Raw genomic sequence first — 8,420 nt, 5'->3', positions numbered from 1 at the left:
TTCATCTCCAAAACATTTATTCCCCAAATTGAGGCAATCAGTACAAAATTCTCCATCCCACCAGACAATTCTTCAGCCTCCACAATAAGAAGCCTCTTTGAGCTATAAGTGCCTTCTGTAGAATGCCCATGTAGATACCCAGTTGGCCCTCTGTTCATAGCTCAATGTGCTCTGTCTGCGGTGGCTTCTCTGCTGCCTTCTTGGCCAGGACCTCAGTCCAGAAAGCCACCTCCTTGTCTTTCAGCTTCTGGGATGCCTTAGTGGTGATGCCAATCTTCAGGTACCCTTCCTTCTGGTCATATGCTGGCCAATGGGGCAGCCCCTCTCCATTGGGGTCCCTGGGAACAGAATCAAATAGAAATTCCCAAAGTTACAGTGTGGTCTGAAGCAACCTTCTGAAACATGCAGGGATCCATTGGCTTCATCTCTGCCAAGAGGCTCACTTGCCTCCAAGACAGGGAGCTCACCATCTCTGGGGGGAGCTTGTTCCCTTTTAAAAAGCTCCCATTCCTGGTGGTCATGGTCCCCAAACCTTCTGTTGGCACAGGACAGGAACCATCGCCGAAGACAACTCATCAGACATGAAAGGGACTGGACAGTGGGTAGGAGAGAGATGCTGATGAAGAGTGAGCTAATTATATCAGGTGGATACTTGAGACTGTGTTGGCATCTCCTGTCTGGAGGGGGGATGGGAGGATAGAGAGAGTTGGAAGCTGGCAAAATTTTTACCAAAGGAGAGACTGGAAGGGCTGACTCATTAGGGGGAGAGTAAGTGGGAATATGGAGTAAGATGCATATAAACTTTTATGTGACAGGAAAAAAAAAAAGCTCCCATTGTTAGAGTACTTTGGTCATAGAGTCAAGAGCTTTACCACTTAAACTTCCCAAATAGGTATGCCCTGCTACCCCTGTCCCCGACTCTGCTCCTCTCTGCCACCAATCTCACCCATTCCGAGCAAAGTTGGCCCACAGTTTCATCACCATCTTGCTGAGTTTGACCTCCTCTTCTGTGCCACTCTCTGTGGAGAAGGGAAAAGAAAAAAAGCCTTTGATACTCAAAGTATGCTTCATGGACCACCAGAATCAGAATTAATTGGGGGCTCATTACAAATGCGGAATGTTGGTCCTTATCCCAGACCTACTGATTGAAAATCTGCATTTTAACAAGATCCTGGGTAATTTGTGTTCACTTTAGGTTTGAGAATTACTGATCTGGGAGTCAGTGATGGGCCTCTAGTCAATCTGTGAGCTGGCTGCATTTATCTTTTTGTGCCCATATGACCCTCCTTCCCTTTCAGAATCACAATGTCACACCCCATAGCTTCCTTCACAGCAGCTCCAACTCCAAGACTGCTCTCCCTTGGGTATTTTCTCAATCTCCTTCACCCACCCCCATTTTGATAGTCAGAAAAAAACAGAGCTGAAACGGTCCTATGGGGTTATACAACCGGGAGATGCCCAGAGGCATTGGTGTGTCAGAGAGAACCAAAAGGTGGGTCACAAGTTATCTGTAACACTTAGTGGTTAGGTATTGTAGACATTGGTAAAGGATTTTCTTTAAAATATTGTGTTATTAAATAGATCAAATTTTAAAAGATGTGAGCTTTAGACAAATGTTAAAATAGATGGTAGATATATAGCAGATAGATAGATGGTAGAGAGAAAGATGCTAGATAATAGAGGAACAGACAAGTAGAGACACACACACACACATAAGAAGTGATTCAAAGTTCACAACAAGTCTAGCCTTACTCTCACTCGCATTCTGTTATGCTCTTAGGAGTGGGAAATGTAGGGATGGCATTCTAGCCCTACAGGCGACCTATTACCTGTCTTATTGATGCCACAGGTCCGGATTCTGAGAGTGCCCACAGCTGAGGGCATGTGAATGCGCATCCCCCATCATGCATGTTAGAGCAGAAGAAAGGCTGGGAACTGCCCAATGTAGTTCAACCCTATTATGGTAAATGCAGGAAACTAAGGCCAGGAAAGAAGGAGGAAATTGCTCAAGACCACCGAACTGAGACTTGAGCCTAGGTCTCCTAACTACAAGCTCATAGCCAGTAAAGAGCCATCACCTTTTAAAAATGGGGCCCCGAAGACAGAGAAGAGCTCATCCCCGTGATCTCCTATCACCGTCTTGGGTTTCATCTCTGGTGAGAAGCTTGGGCGATGCTGAAACTCGTACATGTAGGTGGGGCCTCCGGCATCTGAGAAAACAAGAATCCATGCTCAGTTCATTTTCCCAGATGCACAACTGGATGATACCAAGGTCTCCAGGGGGCCCTGAGCGTTCAGGGAATTGGTCACACATCTGGGTACTGAGTACACAACACCAACAATATTAATAGTGGCTGAGCTCTGTGAGTGCCAACTGTGTGTTGGGAGCTGTGTGGCCCTGTAGGAAGCCCCTGGTTATCATCTCAATTCAAAAATGGAGTTTCAGGAAAGCTCATTAACTCACTTAAGACTGCATCGTTGATTGAGGAGGGGCAGGGATTTGGGCCTAGTATTTGTTGAATGAATGAATGAATGTTGAAATTCCTACATCAATCCATTCAAAATGACTATCATTATAGGGCCCTAGGTCAATTCATATAAACCCCTTTGCCTACTGATGCCTTCATACACACAAAAATCTATATACATCCAGTGTACGCTATTGTATTTCATTGATAAAAGACTAGTTTTCATTCCGGAGAATATCTACAGTCCAATAGATGTCTTCAATTTTCCCTAGTTTTGAACATTTCCACTGGTATAGAAATTTTACAACTTTTCCCCCTAAGCATAGTAAGAAATTTACAAAATGCAGAAAAATGAACAAAAGGATCACTTACAATCCCACCACTCAGAGGAAGCCTTTTTTGGTATTTTAGCACATATGCCTTTAATATATATAAAATTGAGATAATATCATATTTGCTATTTTGGAATATACTAGAATCATTTCTTCACACCATTAAATATCATCCACAAAAAGATTTAACAATATATGTCATCCCAACACGAGGATTTGTCTCTGTGCGGTAGAAAAGGTTAAAGTGCTCAGCTGCCAACTGAGAGGTTGGAGGTTCAAGTCTAACCAGAGATACCTGAGAAGACAGGCCTGGGAATCTACTTCTGAAAAATCAGCCACTGAAAACCCTAGAGAGCACAGTTATACTCTGACACACATGCGGTTGCCATGAGTTACAGTCAACTTGACGGCAACTATTAACCTGAAAACATGAGGACTCAGCACAATTCATTTAATCCTTCCCCTCACTTCCTCGTTCTGCCCTTGGATTAAAAAAAAAGAAGTGTTGTTTGGAACAATCAGTTCTTCTGTGGCTCTGTAATCTACTTGTTAAACAGGTGCTTCAAGGCCAAGCTGAATTTGCAGAAGGAGGTGGTTTAGCCTTGCCCCTGCCACTCAAAAGTTTTAGAAAAGAAACAGAACCCAGCCATAGAGGAAAGGCCTTTTGTGAACGAGAGAACTTATTTTAAGCAGTATCTTGCCCAAAAGAAATTCTTTTTTTTTTTTTGAAAGTTACTGTGTAGGATATATAACACTCCAATGATTACAACACAGGTCTACAGAGGAAAGCAGGGCACAGATTTGGGTAACAGCAATTAGGAACAGAAGACGCAGAGACTGATAATCAAATATTTGCAAATTAAAACAGAGCGTGCTGTTCTCTCTCTCTTTTTTTTTCTTCAGTTGGGGTAGGGCTTATGAAATTTACAATATTTTTTAATCTTAGTATCCCAAGTGTGCAAGAGAGTTAAGAAATCCACAGTCTTATACACTGAATAGCAATTTTGCAATAAGTGTCAAGAGCTTTAAAACACTCTTACAGTTCAGCCCAGTAATTTTGTTTCTAAAAAGCAGTCCTAAGAAAATTATTAGAGATGTGGTCAAAGATTTATGCACATAAGAATGAATATAATGTTATTTGTGGCATCAAAATAGGAGCAACCAGCCTAAGTAGCCAGTAAGAAGGGATGTTAAAGCCAGTTATAATGTATTCATTCCACGGAATCACATGCAGCCAATGATATATATGTTTTTCAATGAATTATCAATGACATTGGGAAATGCCTATAATATAGTATTAAAAAAAATCGTAACATTGATCTTTTAATTATAGGTAAGACATGAAACAATTATTAGGAAAACAAAAACCAAAAACATTGACAGCAAAGTCTCCAGGCAGAAGAACTATGAGTGATACCTCATTTCTTCAATGTGTGTTCCGGTCCTTCCAAAACTTTTTACAATTGTAACAAACTAGTTTTTATTCAAAAAAGTTCTTTTTATTTAAAGGACTTTAATTAAGAAGACAGTGACATAAATATAGGAATGAAATAATAAAAAGCCCCTAAACTCAATGTCATGTAATATCCTGGGATGGATGAGACTAGCAGAAGATGCAGAAGGGGACACCACAGGTCAGACAAGTTCCAGGAGGCTAAACCAAATTTATGAAAAAAACAGATTTGATTCCAGGTGGTCCACAGCTAAAGGGTTTCATCAGGACCCTAGTGAGGAAGAAAGGGTAGGTAATTAGCACCTGTACATTATGGCTGTGAGGTGTGCTTGGGCACAATGTAGTTCAGTATTAGGTAGCCTATTCCATGCTATACGTAGTTTTGATCATGCTCATAAAGTCCTGAATTGAGAAACCCTTCCAGCAGGGTTAGAGAAAGAGGGACCAAGGAAACATTTGTTAGCTTGGACATGAGGAGAATGAGTTACTGGAGTTTGTAGAAAAGGCGAAGTCCAGTAAGGACCTCAAAATGGCATCTAGGAGGAAACATCCATCTACTACCTAGGTGAGCTCCTCCATCGTTAACCTCACATCCCACCTACTCAGCTTTGGGGAAGGTGAGGTTGGAAGATACCATGGAGGACCCTACCCTGGCCCTCAGCTTGTCACAGGCACGTGCTGGGATGGACAAAATCCTGCCACTGATCCTGACATCCTGCAGACTGCCTCCTCCCACACATCACACTGCTCATTCCTTTTGGTTTTCTTGGTCTCTGACAACCTCCTTGACCCTACGCTTGGCTCCCAATCTTCCCCCAGCTCCATCAATTAACAAAGTAGTTTGCAGGTAGTTCTGACCAAGATGTACCTTCCAATATTTGCTCTCCAGCTCCCATATCATCATGACTTCTAGTAAGGAACACCCGGAGCAGATGCTGTCAGTACTCCCACCCATATCCTCCATTTCTGGAGATGCCAGCCTGACATCTACCTCTAGCATCCATAACTATTTGCCTGGGGTCTTTGGCCACTGGAGACTACTCTGTCCCTTCATGCAACACGTCAAAGTGCCAGGAAATTAAAAACCTATTGGGAACAACCAATGGCTAGTGGGAGTTTGTAGTAAGTACCCAAGCTCCCTTGCTGAGATGGGATGACCCTAAGGCAAGTCCTCTTCTTGTTTCCCAGAGTTCCCAGTGCCAGTTGTCCACAGTGGATACTGCTGAACAATGCATCATTGGTTGGCTTCCTTCTTTGTCCTGGGTCACCTCCTCACATTCCTACTGGTGTTATCTGGGATCACCTCTCACATAAACTACTAGCACTCAGATTCTTTTCTTAGAGTTGGCTTCTGGCAGAAACCAAAACAGAACAGTACCTCACTCCAGGTCAAATGGAATCAAACGTTGAGATTGAACTCACGGCAGTTGCAACATATCTGTCTATGCTGGGGGTGCGGGGGCTGGGAAGGACAGACAAAGGATCTGGAGGTGGACAGCATCCCCTCTCCTGTCCAGCCTCTGGCACTCACCCCTGTGACGACGTGCCACAATCACAGATGGAACACCAAATGCTGCATCTCCAAGCATGTCCAGGAACAGGTCTTTCTTTTTGACAGGGTCATCTGTCCCACCTAAGTACTTCTCAGTGATCACCGGAGTCAGTTCCTCAGGGATGGCCTGAATGGATCAAGAGTGAAAAGTGACCACCAGCTGCCCACCCCCAGGTGAGCCGAAGTGGCTTCTCCACCCAGTGAGGAAAGCTTGCATTAATAGGACACCGATCAAGCTCTTTGCAGCTCTCATCCAGGGCAGCAAGGTGGGAAAGGCAGGAAAATGGGGGCAGAACCCTCAGGTCTTAGTCTTTGATCTGCCATTTAAGTGCTATATGGTTTTGGCAAGTTCCTTCCCCTTTTGGGGTCTCAGCCACTTCCCGTGATTCACTGGACTCTTACAAAAAGGGGGTAGGACTTCCACAAGAGCGATGCAGCTGTCTTCTGGTCCAGTTTACCTTCAGAGAGTGGGTAGCCCATCAACTGTTAAAAAAAGAATGATTACACACTTGTGAATCATTGAGAGTTAATAGAAAGAAACAACCAAGGAAACCAACACAGACTGAAGAGGCTCTTACTTTGCCATGCTTTGATGAGCATGGGCTTCGACAAGTTGGGCAAAATCAATGAATCAAATGGACTTATGTTCAGGAACTCAAGGAGTACAGGAGGATGAAAAATGTTTTGCAGAAGCTGCCCCAATTCTTTGCAGCCTACTGTGACATTTATCAGGCTAGACTCCCCCCAGTGCTCAGTGAGTCAGAAGGGAAGGCTGAGGCCAGGTAGTGTTGAAGTAGAGGGCTGTGGAGCAGATGACACAGGCCTGCCTCAGATGTCTGAGGAAGCCCCGACTCCTGCCTTTAGGGCTTTGGTCCTTTGGGATAAGCTCTGAAATCCCTCTGAGGGGAAAGTCCTTCTTCCCTTTTAGAAGTCAATTTTAACTCACAAGACAGCATGTTTCTCTGAATCTTTCCAATGAGATTACTAAGAGCATGTGCAGAGACTTACAGAGAAAATATTAAGGCACCAAGCCTGAGGTGCGGGCCCTGGGCCTGAGGTTTAGCTCTTCTTAACTCCCAAACTCCATCCCCATTCCAGACTTTGGTTTTCCCACATGAACCATTATTATCTCTACAGGCCCTCCAGCATCGACGTTTCAGGGTTCATTGATTGGAAGGACACAGTGTTTGGGGGAGGGGTTCCCATGGGCAGCACCACGCATTTGACCATCTCAGAGAAGATTTTCATGGAAACGTCAACTCATGCCAGAGGCAACCGGCACCCTCCACTCAAAGAGGGCCTTGGAGAATGAAGAGCTCATCCTAACTTGAGATGGTGATGGGGTAGAGTCTAAGATGCGTCCACTTTCTCACTTTTGGAATAATCCAGCCAAATTCTTGCTTGTTGATTCCAACAATGTAGGGGACGGTGTTGAATTTCTTTTCTGCCATAATCTCTTCAGGTGTCTTTGGCAACAGCATCCCATCAACCACAATGGGCAGGAAGGGATAGCTCTGGAAGAGAACAGAGTAGTGAGGCCAGAGCTGGGCGGAGTCAGTGGTGGGGAGGGGGTGACCAACTTCAGCTTCTGTTAGGATGACATAATTGCTGCTGCCCAGAGTGGGTGCACGTGGTTGTGTTATGTGGGCTATGTGCATTGCCTTGCTCAGTTTAAACAAACAAACAGACAAGCTCAGGGGCACTCCTCTTTTTCTCACACCTACATCCAGTCTGTCAGCAAATCCTGTATGCTATTCCTTCAAAAATATCCACACTCCCATCCCTTCTCACCACACTGCACTACTACTACCCTAGGTCAAGCCGCCATCTTGCCTTTCCTGGATTATGTACAGCAATGTAACAGCCTCCCATTGGGCTCACCTCATCTGCCCTTGTCCCTTCCCTACAGTTCATTTTCAACACAGCAGCCAAAGAGACCCTTTGTGAAATCTAAGGTTATGTTACCCCTCTGTTCAAAACCCTCCAATGGGTTCTCATCTTGATTTGAATCAAAATCTAAATGCTTTAAATGGCCACACCCCCGCTTCCCATTATCTCTTTATCCTGAAGCCTAGTCTGTCCCCTCACTGATCCACTCAAGTTACACTGACCTTGTGCCCTGGGCCTTTGCAGAAGCTATTCTCTGTGCCTTGAGCACTGTTCCTCCAGTTTTCCTGAGAACTGGCTTCCTCACCTCCTCCAGATCTTGGCTCAAATATCACCTTCTCACTGAGCCATTCCCTGATCCTTCTACTTAAAATTCAAACCACGGACATACCCACTGGCAGGTTCTACCCCAATTTCTTCTTTATTTTTCTCCATAACACTGACTTCCATCAAACACACCACACACTTTGTTTATTGTAATCCCCCCAACCAGAATGTTAGGTTCTAAGAGAGTAGGGAATTTTGTCTTTTTTGGTCTGTTTTGGTGCTGTGGCCCCAGTTTCTAAATCAGATCCTGGCACATAAAAAAACAAAACAAAAAAAACAAACAAAAAAAAACATAGTAAGTGCTTATTAAATAATCACTGAGAGACTGAATAAATCCAATTGATTCTTCAGGACATCACTTCCCAGGGAGGGGGCAGAGAGGACAGGATTGTAAGATGGTG

At 44.2% G+C, this 8,420-nt stretch overlaps 1 long non-coding RNA gene across 1 annotated transcript; it reads right to left on the bottom strand.

The window, feature by feature from the left end:
- Positions 1 to 2,021, bottom strand: LOC135228376 (uncharacterized). The gene is made up of 2 exons (XR_010318894.1): positions 947 to 2,021; positions 1 to 338 (listed from the first exon to the last, which is right to left on the bottom strand). It is a non-coding gene; the product is annotated as an uncharacterized LOC135228376 (long non-coding RNA).
- Positions 2,022 to 8,420: the final 6,399 nt, after the last annotated feature.

This window comes from Loxodonta africana, chromosome 21, assembly GCF_030014295.1.
Source record: "Loxodonta africana isolate mLoxAfr1 chromosome 21, mLoxAfr1.hap2, whole genome shotgun sequence".
Classification (NCBI taxonomy): Eukaryota; Metazoa; Chordata; class Mammalia; order Proboscidea; family Elephantidae; genus Loxodonta; species Loxodonta africana.
Note: the sequence above shows the minus strand (reverse complement) of the source record. Positions and strands in the feature narration are given on the sequence as shown.